Source organism: Equus quagga, chromosome 12 (genome assembly GCF_021613505.1).
Source record: "Equus quagga isolate Etosha38 chromosome 12, UCLA_HA_Equagga_1.0, whole genome shotgun sequence".
Classification (NCBI taxonomy): Eukaryota; Metazoa; Chordata; class Mammalia; order Perissodactyla; family Equidae; genus Equus; species Equus quagga.
This window is the reverse complement of record NC_060278.1, coordinates 97,362,604-97,379,240: the sequence shown is the minus strand read 5'-3', so window position 1 is coordinate 97,379,240 and position 16,637 is coordinate 97,362,604. Positions and strand designations below refer to the sequence as shown.

At 44.6% G+C, this 16,637-nt stretch overlaps 1 long non-coding RNA gene across 2 annotated transcripts; it reads left to right on the top strand.

Moving 5' to 3' along the window:
- Positions 1–2,358: 2,358 nt before the first annotated feature.
- On the top strand, positions 2,359–16,336 carry LOC124249084 (uncharacterized). Of its 2 annotated transcripts, none has more exons than XR_006891241.1 (4): positions 2,359–2,459; positions 3,502–3,930; positions 7,742–8,233; positions 16,303–16,336. It is a non-coding gene; the product is annotated as an uncharacterized LOC124249084 (long non-coding RNA). The 2 variants fall into 2 exon arrangements; XR_006891240.1 differs by lacking the exon at positions 16,303–16,336 and adding an exon at positions 9,503–12,670.
- Positions 16,337–16,637: the final 301 nt, after the last annotated feature.

Here is a 16,637-nt window from a genome sequence, read left to right as displayed (position 1 = left end):
AGGAGGCCGTTTGCTCTTCTCAGTGGATGGCACCTTATCAAGGGCTCAGTGCTGATCTCTGGGATGACAAGTCAGACGTTCAGTAGCAGCAGCAACAGTAGTTAGATCAGCCTTGATGAGAGGTGACCTATGTTGCTGGCTCATGCATTTACCTCTATCCTTGTTATAATGGCTGCTCAGTGAATAAATAGGCTTCTTGTGCAAGCACTGATGTGGAGGAAGACATCCATGGACTAGTAATTCTGTCTCCCTGGTCAATGTTCTTTGATGAGCATTTAAATGAAGCACTGTGGGAGGTAGAATGCTAAGGTGGTCCCTCAAGAGGCCTGGCCCCTGTCTACACACACTTTGCTCCAGTTATGCAGTCAAACACTAATCTAGGTCCTGCTGTGAAGGGATTTTGCAGATATAATTAAGGTCCCAAGTAAAATGACCTTAAGACAGGGAGATTATCCTGATGGGCCTGACCTAATCACATTAATCCTTTAAAAGCAGTTTTCTCCAACTAGTCACTAAAAAGGAAGTTAGACATGCTCCTGCTTGCCTGGAAGGAAACAACATTCATGTTATGCACTGTCCATAGGGGCCATGCAGTAAGGAGGTGAGAGTGGAACCTGCTTGACATACTAGCAGGAAAATGGGGGCCCCAGTCCTACAACCACAAGGAAATGAATTCTGTCAACAATCAACGAGCTTGGAAAAGAACCCCAAGTGCCAGATGAGAACCACAGCCTCAGGTGATACCTTGATTTCAACCCAGAGCAGAGAATCCAGCACACCATGCCCAGACTTCTAACCTACAAAAGTGACCAGATAATTACGTTCTCGTTGTTTTAAGCCACTAAGTTTGTGGTAATCTGTTACATAGTCATAGAAAACGAACACAAAGATCTTCACAACATGTGCCCACTCTCATAAGTTCTTCCACACGTCTTTTCCTTGGTTATTCTTGCTTCCAGCCAATCCTTCAATCCTGCTCCTTCCAAGCCACTGATAAGCCGGGCAAGACACGCAAAGTCCCCCACTGACATATTTCCTTTCAGCAGGAACATTTGGATAAAATTTGAATTCTACTGCCAAATGGGTTCAGGGGTGGGTTTATGATGAGGATTATTTTAGGCTGGTTACTGTTAAAAACTGCAGATGAGAAGGAGGCTCTGAGGAGTGGAATTTGCTTGCCCTTTGATGAGAGACATTTGCATTTGTGAAGGAAGTCTCCATCTGTGGGGGGTGTCTCCCTCTCTGCACTAGGAGGAAGCAGGGATGACCTCATCTCTAGAAACTCTTAATGGGGACGGCAAGGACTTAAGTCTTGTTTATTGTGTTTGTCTGGTAACCTCACGTAGCTGACTCCCCCCACCACCAACATCCTCCTTTGTCTTTAGCTGAGGATAATATTTAAGGTGGTGGCTTCTGCCATTTACTTAAGGCAGTTTGATTCTTATCTAAAAGTTATAGGACCACCCAATAACCAGACCCCACCGGCACTGATACCATTTTAACAACTCTTTTTACATATTCTTTCCCTTGTCTTGTAAAGAGATAACTCACATACCTATGCCTTAAATTTAGCCCTACCCTCAACCCATGTTTGTAGCAGCAGCAGCATCTCCTCCTGCCTGTGGGTCCTGTCCCCACACAGCAGCTCTTTACTGCCCATGGGTCCTGTCCCCATGCTATTCCACACTATTCTCTAAATAAAAGAGCACTGCTGCCAGACCTTGAGAGTCCAAGAAATCTTTCTTTCAACTCTTCGGCTCGCCGACCCTGCATCACTTTCATACATTCAAAATATTTATATGGATTCACCAAAACAGGTGAAGGCTTTACTGTATTGATGACGTTCTTCAGCTTTACTGTATTGATTATGTTCTTCGGATTGCTCCTTTATGAGATCTCAGATACACAGAAAGCTGTCTCACATTTAAAACGTTCCTAGGGATTGTTCTGCGCTGTTTTTTCTGACACCGAGTGGGAAAATCAGCAGAAAGAGTAACATATACGGCTCTGGTGTTCATAAGAGAAGTCTAGGAGAAAATCAGGATTTGGGGATCATTAGCATTTTGGTGGACATTTCATGGCCTGTAACCTAGGCTTCGGTGAAATTCATATGCAACTTTTCTTTTTGTTTTCATGGTTGAAAGCAATGAACCAAGCTCGCTGATCAAAGCAGAAGCTCTTGGAAAGAGCCCGCCGCTCACGGCGCGGCCGCGGTGCCTCATGGGGAATGTAGTCCGGAAAGGCATCCGCCGACCCTCGGGGAATCCTGGGAAGGGCGACTCCGCGGCCCCTTCTGCGCATGTGCCATCCCTACTTTTCTATCTGTGCTCGGTTTCCGGTTCTCCAGGCCCTTCCGGGGGAGGGTCCTGCAGCCTGTGCGTCGTGTCGCTTCGGCGTCCTTTGCCCGTGGTGTGACCTGAAAGCGACGCGGGTGCACCCACAAGATGGAGGAACCGCGGGTAGGGAGCTCCTAGCCCTCGGGGGCCGGAGGGAGGGGTGGGGCTGGGCGGAGCTGACCTCGGCCCGCGGAGGGTGGACGCGGGCTCTCCCCGCATCCCGCAGGAGGGAAGCCCCGAAGTGGGTTGGCGATGGTCCCGAAGGCAAGGCTGGGCTCCTGACCTGCAGGTCTCAGGGCGGGCTCTCTGCGTGGCCCTTTTTGCCCCGAGAAGGTGCTCTGTGAGGTTGAAAGGTTTGTGCATCCTAGTGGATCTGATTCCAGAAGCTTCGCTGATGCGCTCGGATCTGCAACCTGCCGGGCTGGACTGAAAAGTACTAGGGGGCAGCAGGGAAGGGAACAAATATTTATTATGAGAATTAAATATTATTAGCATCTGTTTATTTTATGCAAAGTACTTAGAAGAATGATGTGAACTGCAGTTGAAGGGAATGGCCAGGGTGCAGATTTGACTGGAAAAGATTTTAGTGAAGGATTTGGCGGGCGCGGTGCCGAGATGTTTGCAGCGTTGCATGAAGCTTTAAGAGCTTGATGTTTGGATTCAGCTCAGGTCCTGCCATGAAACAGCACTGCGTCCCTGGCCATGTTACTTAGACTCATCTCTTTCCTCATCTATAAAATGAGCATAGGAATAATATTTACCTCATCAGGTTGTTCCGAGGTGAAACGAAATAGCTCTGAAGATCAAGCCCAGAATATAATACGCCCTCGTTAAGTACTCCCTGCTCTCAATGTTACAACGATTTCTAGATCTCTTGCTCAGTTCTCCCACCCAGGCTGTGAAGTTGGCATTACCACCCTTGTTGGAGCACAATTTAAAAACCTCATTTGCAGAGAACTAAAGTGATTTACTCACTGGTGAATGAGTTGAGTTTTAAAACGAGGTGTATTTTACTCCTAGTCTCATGATCTTTGTAATATACGTCCCCTTTACCCACACCCCTTGGATTTTCTCTGGCACAATGACTTGCCTTATGTGTGCCCTATAGCATATATAATATGCTATATATTTTGGCATTCAGACCATTTGACCTATTTTTCCTTAGATCACAAGGCATAATGGAAGCTTGTAGGCTCTTACTGCATCCTGCACTGTTGGCTCACTCCTCACCCCTGAGCCGATTTTAGAAGAGGTCCAGCTCGGCGGGCACTTGAACCTGGGCTCCAAGTGCAGGTTCTGCTAATGGAAGTGTGGCTCCTGGCCCAGGTGGAAACAGAGACTTCGCAGTGGACTAAAAAGCCCCAGGATCACAATCACACGTGGAAGAGCACGCTGCTGAACTGAACCCTCTCCCTAGAATTCAGCATGGAAGCAGCAAAATCCCTGAAAGGAACATGTCCAAGAGTTCCTGGGCCAGAATGTTCCTCTCCAGCTCCTCTCCAGTGTGAGCAAAGTCTGTGCAATAACACCATCTCCAGAGATCGGTGATTATTGTGGCTCAGCAAAGTTTCAGTTCAACCTCCAGATGGAAGATGTGAGCTGAAATTGAAGGGAATGGGCAGGGTGCCCATTTGACAGGAAAAGACACCGGGTTGGAGGATTCGTGAGGGTGTGGCTTGGAGGGAAGGGGTACCAGCCATGCTTTCCTAACCTCTTTGTTGCATTTGACAGTATGACCACCTCCTTGAAATGCACCTCTGATAATTTCTGTTACCACTCACATGATCTTCTTAGCTCTCTAATCATTTCTTCTTTATATCTTTTATGGAATCCTCTCACCTACATTGTTAGCCCATTATTCTGCCTGATTTTTTTTCATTCCCCTTGTGGTTTTAACTTGTAACTCTTTGTTTTACAAATTTTACAAATTTTTACAAATTTGCTTTTACGAATTTACACTGATACAGGTGTGATGTTTCATGATTCAAATACCATGAGCAGCATTGCCATTAGTGATATTTTTCAAAAGAGTGAAAATCCCTAAAGTTCCAATCCAAACCCAATGCAGTGTTCCTTTGATGTCCCTGATATTGCATCCCAGGAGAACTTCGAGTACGTAAGAACATGTCTAAAAATACTATGTGTTAAAATGCAAAATGGAATAAGGTAATAGGCTCAGATCATTGTAAACAGAATTTTTCATCTGTAGGACTATTTAGGGTACTAGAAAGCTATCCAAGACTTGGGACATCTATTTCCCATATGGGCCTGTCCTGCATGTTGCGGGATGTCTTGCATCCCCTGTTACCTCTCCCTCCATCAAGTGCCAACAGCATCCATAGAACTTTGACAACCAAAAATGTCTCCACAGGTGTGCAAAATGCCCCTCGCAGAAGGTGTCACCCATGCCGAGATCCACTGCAGGGGGATGGTAATTTGCGTTTCGTTTCCTGAACATGCCCCACATTTTACACTCCTGTTTTCACTGATTGCCCCTTGACTCTACACCTTTCATCTTCACATTGATCTTCCTGCCCTTTTACCTTTGTTTGCTGGGCGGCATGCTCGCGTAGCGTTGCAGGCTGTCTCCATCTCTGCGTTCCATGAAGGGCCTGGGCGTCATCTGCGTGTCCACCTCACACATAGCACTGTGAGCCTTCAAGGGCGGGGGCACCTCCTGTGTTGAGCTGTGTGTTGCCCTGTGCTGCTCGTGGTGCCCATCAGTCATTTGTGCGTGGTCTTGTGCATGAATCTGGACACTATTCTCCGCTCTGAATGGATGACCGTCCCACTTACCAAGTTGCTTAGAGAGTCGCCTTGAGTGACCAGGTGAATTGACTTTCTTTTTCTTTTGTTACAAACGCCATTCAGTCCCTCACAAAGTGAACACATCCACTGCTCTTGTTTTGCACCTTCTGCCATTAAGTGTGGCTGCGTCTGCCTCAGTGCGTAAAGGGCTCCACTTGTCTGGCTCTCTCTCTCACTGGCCCTTTCTAAGATTTTTGCCAGTCATTCTTTCTAGTCATTAAGACCTGATATGTCCAATGTTATGCCTATAATTATAAGATAACTGCTTATCATCAGAAAGCTCACAGCTTCTTAGGAGGAAGTAATTCATGGAGGAAATAATATGGATAATGTGACTACTTCTAGTTTATGTGTGGGAAACAGTTAAGTGATGATAGAAGGAAGAATGTGGTTAAATTATCTGATAACGTGTGTCAGTATAAAGATGTATAGGGGGTTGAAGAAAGGAAAGATGAGCATCTGGGGTCCTGAGGCGTGTGTGGTACCCAAGTATCTGCAGAGGCGGGCAGGTCACTCCTTTTCTTGCTGCTTTAGGCTGAAATAGTTGTAGACTTACAAAAGAATTAGGAAAATCATACGCAAAGTATGCGTACCCTGGCCCTTGAAAACCATAGTACATTGATCAAAACCAGGGAACTATCATTAATACGATACTATTATCCATCTTACTCAGGAATATTTTGCCGATTGTCCCACTGATGTCTTTTCTGGTCCAGGGATCCCGCCCAGGGTGCCACATTGCATTGGTTGTCGTGTCTCCTTGGCTCCTGCGGTCTGGAACAGTCTGTCTTTGTCTCTTGTGACCTTGACACTTTACTGGCCAGTTGCTTTGTTGGGGTCCTTCTGGCCTTCCCTTTTCCTCCTTTGTCACTCCTTCGTCTGACAGGGAGAGACGAGGCTCTCGGGGTCTACATTGTGTTTACTTTGCTCATCTGGGCAGACACATGAGGTTGTTTAAGAATCGCTGGTCCACACGCCCCATGAAGGAGGACTCTCCAGGCTCAAGTATCGAGCGCAGCTCTTCTTGTCGTTAGCCTTAGAATGTGGGCTGAAGCCTCTTCTCCACAGGCACTTGGGTCAGTGCTTTTCCTCCTCATCCCTTCACTGTAGTTATGTTGTTTAATTTAATGTCGTTAGGTTCGTTTGTTACTGTTTGTATTCTGTTTGGGGTTCCACTTCCACATCCTGGTTATTTTAAGTGTCTGTTTGGGGTTATGTGACACTACTGTAGTTATAAAAATCAGACCATGTAGAAAGATATACTTAGAGGAGTGTCACTTCCCCCCAGCCCTTCTACTCGATTCCCATCCTCCATCCTTTCATCTGTTCCCTGCTATCCCCTGAAAGTCACTGATTTCATTAGTTTCTGGTTTATCCTATGTGTATTTCTTTTTGTACACATGAGCAGTTGCATGCATATTTTCTTATATCCCCTTCTTTCCTCCATAAAAGCTGGCATACTGTAGGTATTCTTCTGCACTTTGCTTTTTTTCACTTAAATATAGCCTGAAAATCACTCCATATTGGTTATTGGTTCGTAGAGATCTTCCTCATTATTTATGCCTTCAAATACTGCCTTTTTTTTTTTTTTTGGTGAGGAATATTTGCCCTGAGCTAACATCCATTGCCAATCCTCTTCTTTTTTTTTGCTTGAGGAAGATCTCCCTGAGCTAACATCCCTCCCAGTCTTCCTCCACTTTGTATGTAGGATGCCTCCACAGCATGACTGATGAGCAGAGTAGGTCCACACCAGGATTCAAACCCGTGAACCCCAGGCCACCGAAGCGGACTGCGTGGAACCTTATCCACTCAGCCCCTTCAATACTACTTTCGACCACCACTCTCTCTTCTCTGTCCTCTGAGCTTCAGAACCAAATATCCAACTGCAAGCTCGATGTCTCTGCTTGTACCTTCCACAGACTCAAGCACAGCATCATAAAGAGAAATGCGTTAGCTTCCTATGCTCAGTTCTTGTTTTGTTTTGTTTTGTTTTCCTAATCTCAGTATAGGATCCTACCAGCTGATAATGCAGAATAATCTGGACATGACACCTGCTGTGCACGACCAATCAGTGCCAACTCCTCTCACTCCCCGTCATGTGGGATTGATTCCCTCCCTCCCACCTGCTCTGGAACCACCTGTGCTCATGTCTCACAGTGCTGTCCTAGTTTCCTTCCCCTCTAATTTGACCTTTAAACCATTGCCCATTTTCCTAGAGTTGGGGACAGCAAACGTTTTCTTTAAAGGACAAGACAATAACTACTTGTGGCTTTGCTGGCCATATGGTCTCTGTCAGATGTACTCAACACAGCTGCTATAGCGTGAAAACAGTGTGGATAATATGTAAATGAATGGGCTGGCCAGCTTTGGCTCCCAGGGGGCTGGATGTGGCCCACGGGCTGCAGTTTGGTGACCCTTATACTCTAGAGCATTGCTTCTAAAATACACATTTGATTACAGAACTTCAGTGCTTGCTAACAAATATCTCTTCATGGATTTCCATTATTCACCAGAGTGGTCCCCAGAGTGGAGGAGAGGTGCCCCCCCCAGGAATACACTGGGCTTCTGCTCACCTTGGATTAAACGTGTTCTTTCAGAGATCGCCTTCGTTCAAGGACCTGGCTGTGGACTTCACCCAGAACGAGTGGCAGCAGCTGGACCCGACTCAGAGGCTCCCGTACAGGGATGTGATGCTGGAGGACTACAGGCAGCTGCCAAGAGCTTGCGTCTGCTCTGTGTCTCAAACACATGTTGCATTTAATTATTTAACCTTGAGTGTCAGGGGAGGAAGATGATTTAGGCAGTGGATGTGTGTGTGTGTGTACACTCACTGCCCCCCCACCCCCACCCTGTAGTTCCTGTCACTGTTCTAGCTTTACTGACCTGTTGCTGGGCATCTTCATCACGCAGCTTCTAAAGCTGTACTTTCTTTGTGCTTCAGCGTCCCTGACGTCCATAGAGCTTGGTCCAAGTTCTGCATCACTTCCCATTAACAGGGCATCACATTAGCAAACCAGATGTGATCTTCAGATTGGAGCAAGGAGAAGAACCATGGATAGTGGAGGAGTTCTCAAGGCGGAACCACTCAGGTAAGTGATAACTGTCAGTGATCACTGAGCAGGTGGAAACCAGAGAAAATGGGCTCCAGGGTGGTTAGTGATTGTGGCAGGCATCTGTGTAATGTTTCTCAGGAATCTCTTTTTTTATAGGCTTCAAACTTTCAGAAGTAATTGAGGACAATTAACTGTCATGCTAGAGATACTTAAAATATTGTTCCCAAATAAATGTACTCCTTCTTTGATTGAAATTTATAAAGATTTTTGCCCCTAAGTTATCTGTCCCCAGAATCCAGCCCCTCTTTCACACACCTTGGACTTTATTTCTGTGGCATTCTCTGTTGCCTACCTGCCACCCACACTGTCATGATACACTTGTTGTATATTCAGACCTTTATAGATCTATCTTAAAAAAATAAATCTTGCTTGATTTGCGTGATCTGTCTGGTTACCTTCTGTTTTTCTCTCCATCCTTTAACTGAGAAATCACTCAGTTTCACTTTCCATTCTCAGCCCCACTAGGGTGGGGACTAGGGTGACACAAACAAGGTGCCTCGGGCACAAAACTTAAGGAGACAGTCACTCTCAAGGTCATGCAGATGCCCTACAGGTCATACTACCCTCACCGTAGTCCCTACCCTGCTCGGCCCACATTCTCCTTTTGATTTTTGCAAATTCCAGAGTTCCCATGACACTGCCAGAGTTTCAGATTGACCCCTGCTCTTGTTCCTCTGTAGTGGTGGCCGTCCGTCTGAAGTCTCCTTCTCCTCGCCTCACTGTCTCACTGTCGTCCTCTAAGGGCCTGCGTGACTCCTGTCCCCCTTATTCTCTACTGTCAGCCACACTTCAGGACACTTTGTGCTCACTCTTCCCTAGGACTGTTTTACTTTGTCTCTGTCAAAGGGACTTGTATTCTTTCTCGTTTCCTCTTCTTTTCACCCTGTCAAACAGGCTGGTGTGGGTGAGCTTGCTTTTTATTTTTTGGTTTTTGTTTTCCCCCAAATCAAGTAGGAGAGGTTTGCACTTGACATGTCCTTAATCCTGAGAGGCTGGACCTGAAGTCCAGTCCCCACAACAAGGCATTTGTAAGGAATTCTCATTTCATAGCAAATGTGTAAAGACTCACAGGTTATTGTTAATTGTGCTTCTTCCTAGACATCAGTGGTGCCTCAAAGAAGGACAGGGAAATCCAAGGTAGCCATTTGAGGCACACTGTCTTCTCCAAAAGTAGAACACTGATTACAGAGAGAGCTGTTGTATTTGGGGAAACATTTAATCAGGGCCTGAATATTGTTCCCTCAGGAAAAATATGCTACAAATATGATCCACCTGGAAACAGTTTGAAAACTCATTCAGAAGTAAGTCTTGCAAAGGAAAGCTATTTTTAAAAGGTTCCTGATGAATACAGTGGAGGTGGGAAACACTACTCTACTCTAAGGATGAGAAAAGTCATTCTGGAGTGAAAAAATACAAGGATAATCCAATGAGGAAAGCCAGAAGTCAAAATGAGGATCTTATGCTGTACCAGAACATTCAGACTTTGAAACAACCTCTTGACTATAGTAAATGTGGGAAAACCTTCTTCAAAAGGGTAGTCCTCATTACACAGAAGAGGAAGCCAAATGAATGTAATGAGTGTAGGAAAACCTTTTCTAAGAAGTTCACCCTCATTGTACATCAGAGAATTCATACAGGGGAGAAACCCTACGTATGTAATGATTGTAGGAAAACCTTCTGTGTGAAGACAAACTTCACTTGACACCAAAGAATTCACGCTGGAGAGAGACCCTATGAATGCAGTGAATGAGGGAAAACCTTCACTGTCAGATCAGCCCTCATTGTACTTCAGAATATTCACAGAGGGGAGAAATCCTGTGAGTGTAATGAACGTGGAAAGACTTTCTTTCAGAAGTCAGCCCTCACTGAACATTTCAGGTCACGCCCAGGGGAGAAACCTTAGGAATGCAAGGAATGTAGGAATGCCTCCAGCAAGAAATCTTACCTTGCTGTTCATCAGAGAACTCACAGAGGAGAAACCAAATGAATGTCAGGAATGTGGGAAAACCTTCTTCTGTCAGTCAGCCCTCAGTGTGCATCGGAGAACTCATACAGGAGAGAAACCCTATGAATGCAGTGAGTGTGAAAATTTTTTATGTACTAAACCAGCCCTCATTGCACATCAGATAACTCACAGAGGATAGAAATCTTATGTGTGTGGTGAATGTGGGAAATTTTTCTGCCATAAGTCAACACTCATTGTACATCAAAGAACTCACACAGGACCCAAACACCATGTGTTTAAGAAATGTGGTAGACCATTCTTTGTAAGGTCAAACCACAATGAATGTGAGAGAATGCACACAAAGAATCTTTATGTGTGTAGTGAATGTGGGCACGCCAACAGCAAAAACACACACCTTGTTGAACATCAGAGAACTATGTGGGAGAAACCATATGAATGTAACGAATGTGGGAGAACCTATTGCCGGAAGTCAGCCCTCACTCACCACCAGAGAACGCACACAGGAAAGAGACCCTATGAGTGCGGTGAATGTGGGAAAACCTTCTGCCAGAAATTCTCCTTCATCGAACATCAGTGAACTCACACTGGGGAGAAACCGTATGAATGTAATGAATGTGGGAAATCCTCCTGCCACAAGTCAGCCTTCCGAGTACACTGGAGAATTCCCACAGGAGAGAAACCCTATGAAAGTAGAGAATGTGGGAAAACCTATCGTCGGCTGTGGACTCTCACTGAACATCAGAAAATACACACAGGGCAGAAACCCTATGAATGTAACAAATGCAAGAAAACATTTCACCACAAATCAAACTTCCTTTTACATCAGAAAACTCATAAGGAGTGACTTCCAAGAAAGCAGCAATTCAAATAATTTACACAATTACACAAGTAATTTACACAATAATTTCATAGGCTAAAATCCTATGAATATGCACAGAGGAGTGAAATCTTATAAATGTAATTAATGTGAGAAATATTCCTGCCATAAATTGACCCTCACCATAACGTCAGAGAACTCACACAGGAGAGAAATATAGTGTGTTTAGTAAATGTGGTATAACATTCAGTGTGAGCTGTGAAAATATTCAACAATTCATTCATGTCAAGTGTGCCTCCCTTTTAAAATAATGGAACAAACATTATTTAAGTGAAATTGATTGATTCCTCTCCACGTTGTTACTTGAGAGTCTGTGTTACCAGGTGTGAGGATCTAACCTTATTTCATTCCAAATCAACACCAGTTGTTCCTACAATAATTAGTAATTTACAATTTCCCAATTAATAGTGTTTGAAACTCTCAGGCTAGACAGGTTGGTTTTTTCTTTTAACTCTGTCTTCATAGTCTTCTAGTAACAGCCTCCAGTCCTTGTGTCTGTGGAGGTGGCAGTTAAGAGGACCACCTATGGACTCCATCCTCCTGGTCCCACAGTGGTATTCCACAGATGAGCATTCGATAAAGTGAAGCTAGTGAAAGCCCTTCCTAAGACCTTTGTGTTGGGAGATGGACAGGATAGCTAATATGGGATGCTGAAGCTTCCAGCAGCCAGGTCAAGAAAACAGCAATTGCAATAGGAAAAAAAATGCAGAGAAGCAATGAGAATTCTGACGGTGTTTGAATCCAGGACCGTGTTTGTCTCCTTGGTATTCATGTTCCCTCACTTCCACTCACCCGTGTTCTACCAGTGGTTTGATTGTGTCAACTAATAAGTCTGCAAATTTTTTTGTATTTTCTAATAAACATGTTCATAGAAGTGTTCTTTAGAATTCACTTATCAAATTCTGAGGAAAAAAGCCTCTGTAATACAAATCAGAATTACATTATAGGTGTGTATGTGGTTAGGCAGGATTGCCTTCCAGATCCTGATTTCCATGACTGAGATTTTTTTCCCCTAAACTCATTCCCAGCCTCTCTGTCACATTAAGCATTCTGCCCCAGGAAGATGAGGTGGGCTTATGTAATTGGTAAAATTGGCATAGATATACATATGTATGTATGTGTGAGTGTGTATGTCTTATACATGTGAATACACACGTGTATGAATGTATATGTGTGTGAGTGTATACCAGTCTTGCTCTTTTTCCTGGGAAACTTGTTTATAGCCACTTCAAAGGTTTGGTTGCTATTGTGAATGATATTTTATCATCTTTCACTTTAAAATTGGACTCTTTATTGATGGAATTAAAAAAATAATTTTTGTATCAAATTTGTCTCCATTTATCCCTCAGCTTTACTACTTTTTTGCTTGTTCTTGTAAAATTCATCGTTTATTATAAGTGAAACTGGTGGACTGCTTTTTTCCTCCACTCCTTCTGTGTGCTAAAGGTCTGCCCAGCAGCTCTCTGTCCCCTGTGCCTTCTGCTTGCCTGCTTGCTTTGGATTATGTGGCAAAACAGGATTCTGCCTGTTACTGTATTGTTTTTATTTATTGTTTTTGTGTAATATTATACAGATGGAAAAGCCATGTGTTGGGAAGAATTTTTTTCAAATCTGATGAAAAATGTAAATCCACAAATCCGGGAAATTCAGTGAACCCCAAGCAGGATAAAAACAAAACCACAAGGCACATCAACATAAAATTTCAAGACCCCTAAAAATGAAAACCAATTTAACCAAGAGAAAATCTTCAAAGTAGCCAAAGGGAAAAAAAAGATATTACATCAGGGTGAATTAGTTTTCTACGGCTGGCGTAAGAAAGTACCACAAAGTGGGTAGTTTAGAACAACAGAAATCTCTTGTATCACAGTTCTGAAGGCTGGAAGTCAGGAAAAGGTGTGGCAGGACTGTGCTCCCTGTGAAGGCTCCAGGGAGGAATCTGCCCCTGGCCTCTCCTGCCGTCTGGGAGCTCCGGGCCTCGTGGCAGCGTAGCTCCAGTCTTCACATGGTGTTCTCATTGTGTGCGTGTCTGTGTCCAATTTCCCCCTTTTTATAAAGATCCTACTCATTGGATTAGGGGCTCACTCTACTCCAGCACGACCTCATCTCAACTAATTACACCTGCAACAATGTATTTCCAAATAGGGTCCCATCCTGAGGTGCTGGGGGTTAGGACCTCAACCTAAATTTCGGAGAGACACAAGTTAACCTGTAACACAGGGTAATGTATTAGTTATTGCTGTGCGACACATTACCCCCAAACTTAGCAACTTAAAGACATCAGTGAACATTTATTACCTCAGTTCCTCTGGTTAGGAGTCTGGAAGTGACTTAGCTCGGTGGTTTTGGCTCCGAGTCTTTCTGAGTTTGCAGTCAGGATGTTGATCAAGGCCGCAGTCATTTAAAGCCTTGATGGGGGCTGAGGGGTCCACTGGCACAGTGGCCCTCTCACGTGGCTGTTAGCGGGAGACCCCAGTTCCACATCATGGGGACGTCTCCACAGGGCTTCTTTAGTATCCTCAGTATAGCAGTGGCATCCGCCAGTGAGTGATCCGAGAGAGAGCAGAGCGGAAGCCCTCGTACCCTGGCTTTGGAAGTCCTAACTATCACAGTCCCTGTATTGCATTGGTCGCAGACCAACCTTGACACCGTGTGGGAGGGGACCACACAAGGGCACGAATACCAGCAGGTGGGGATTACTGGGGCCGTCTCAGGCCAGCTACCATAGTTAACCACAGTAAAAATGGAGTGGCTTCAAGAACTCTGGGAGGAGGCACGCTGGAAACAGCAAATAGGAAGAGCTCTTTGAAGCACTTGTGCTAAAGGTGAGAGACATGACAGAGTAGCTCTGTGGAGAAGTGTCCTGGGGAAGGTAGGGAGGCTGCAGACTGTCTACTGACCGTGCCAGCCAGGAGAGCCGGCAGATCAGAAACAACGTGTGAGTTACAGCAGCCTTTCAGAGCGTTAAAACAGAAAGCTGCTGTGGTCTGAATGTGAGCCCCCAAATTCATATGTTGAATCCTACCCCCCAAGACGTGGTGGTATCAGGAGGTGGGGCCTTTGGGAGGTGGTTTGGAATTAGTGTTCTCATAAGAGACCCCACAGAGATCCCTCGCTCCTTCCTCTATGTGAGGACACAGTGGGAAGGTGCCAGCTCTGAACCAGGAAGCGAGGCTTCACCAGAGTGTGACCATGCTCATGCAGTGATCTTGGACTTCCAGCCTCCAGAACTGTGAGACATAAGTTTCCTGCTTTGTAAGGTACCCAGTCTGTCATATTTTGTTATAGCAGCCCAAACGGACTGAGACAACTGCTTCACCTCCGCCCTCCAGGTTTCACACAAAAATGTCATTTGTGACCCACCCTCACTAGAAACATACAGGGAAAGGAATTCTGGGGAACATGGCTCAGCCAAGCCAAGGTGACACATTATAAGGTCACCACACTCCCATTTCCCCTTCAGGCCTAGGGATGGTCAAGGCTTCCCCCATTGCTAGCCCTGAATGTTCCACCATCCCTTGTTGGTTTCCCCCAACCTACCCACACTTTTGTAAAGAATCTCTTCAATTTCCTTTCTCTCCTCTTGAATGCACTGTTTCCTACTAGGACTGATTCTGTAATTGGTACTAGAAGTGGCCTCAGGAAACAAAATGGAACTAATAGGATCATGGCCTGGTGGAGGCCAGGTGTCAGCATTAAACTTTGGAGACAAAGTGGACACAATGACCATAACCCTCCTTAGGGCAGTGTGGTAATCAGAGGCATTTTGGCCTGTGGTGACGGCTAATTGATCACGGACACTCTAGCATGAAATTAGATGGGCCGCCTTCTGAGCTACAGTTTGACATATAAGTGAAAAATTTCTGGGTCTCCTGGACAGAAGCCTGGCTTGAGTGGTCATAGTAGGAGTTCACAGCACTTTTCCCAGTTTCCAGACATAATTCTTAGGCCCAAAGTGGCTTCAGGAAGGACCTTTGAATAAAGGCCCTACAAAGTAGCCATCGGAGCGCAGCGTGAATCCTCCTCCACTCCTTCCCAGAGGGAGCTGTGCTCGTTCACCAGCATAACTGTGCCCTGGAGAGGGGATACTCAGAGTCACATCCACGGGTAATTAGATATTGGCTCCAATAGAATGCTAATTCTTAGAGTGCACAAATACTGCCACGGCCCACGGGCAGAGTGGGGATTTATGAAGGTCAGGAGACAGATGGAGTCTGAGCCTGAGTCCATCACATGGAGGACTTGGTTCTGCCAGTAGAACCACAGGCCCATCCTGTGGTCGTTTCCTCAGTCCTAGAATGTGTGGTAGAGACGGAATTAGTAACCGGCAGAGTCCTCCAATAGGTTCCCTGACTGTGGAGGGAGTATGTCAATGCTCTTGCGCCCCGCGGTAATATAGTTTAAAACTATGCAAATTTTGTTTTAGACCCCTCACCAATAAATCTATAGGCAGCCACTGGTTTCATGCAAATATCTAGGCTCGTTTACATGGTGTATATAGATTACAGTATGCTGTGCGCTTTCTCCAATTTTGTATTCTATGGAAGTTGAATTGTCTTCACAGAGATAATTTAATCTTTAATAAGGTTAAAACAATTCTCTCTATATATCATCTATAAGTCCCTTATTTGCTTAAACAGTGTCAATATTTTATGTGGTTTTAATATTAAAATCTCATTGGAAATAGAAAAAAATTTCTTCTGAAACTTTTCAATGGGATTGTGTTAAATAGCCTAACTTTGCATAATTGCTATCGTTTCTTTTTCATATAATTGGAGATTTACGGCTTAGACTGAGTGAGAGCCCCTAGGAAACACGGCAACAGATATAGAAAGGAGAATATATGTTAGGAAATTTTCATTGGGATCTAGGTTTCTAAGGAATCTACTGATGGCAAATTTGGAATACTTGACATTTCAGAACAAGCTCTTCTAGTCTGTCCTATTAAGGTTTTTTTTTTCTCTTTTCTTTATAATATAGACTTTAGAATTGGTAGTTTGATCCTGATGGCCATATTGTAAATTCTTAAGACATATGAAACATAAAAGACTTCGTTTAATTTTACTCTAACCCAGTATTTTAAGGACAGAAATTAGAGGTAAGGGGCCCAGTGCACAATTATCTCTTTATCCCAATAACCTTTTCCATTTCCAGAGTTGTATTGATAACGTCTTTCTTTTGTATTCATTTTTAAATTTATTTCAGGGGCCGGCCCCATGGCTGAGTGGTTAAATTCGCGTGCTCCGCTTCAGTGGCCCAGGGTTTCGCCGGTTCGGATCCTGGGCACGGACGTGGCACCGCTCATCAGGCCATGCTGAGGTGGCCTCCCACATGCCACAACTAGAAGGACCCACAACTAAAATATACAACTATGTATTGGGGGCATTTGGAGAGAAAAAACAGAACCAAAAAAAAAAAAAAGATTGGCACCTGAGCTAACAACTGTTGCCAATCTTTAAAAATAAAAAATTTATTTCAATTACATTTTCAGCTTGTATATAACTTGAAACCTATAAGACTATAATGTGTCTGTGATTTGC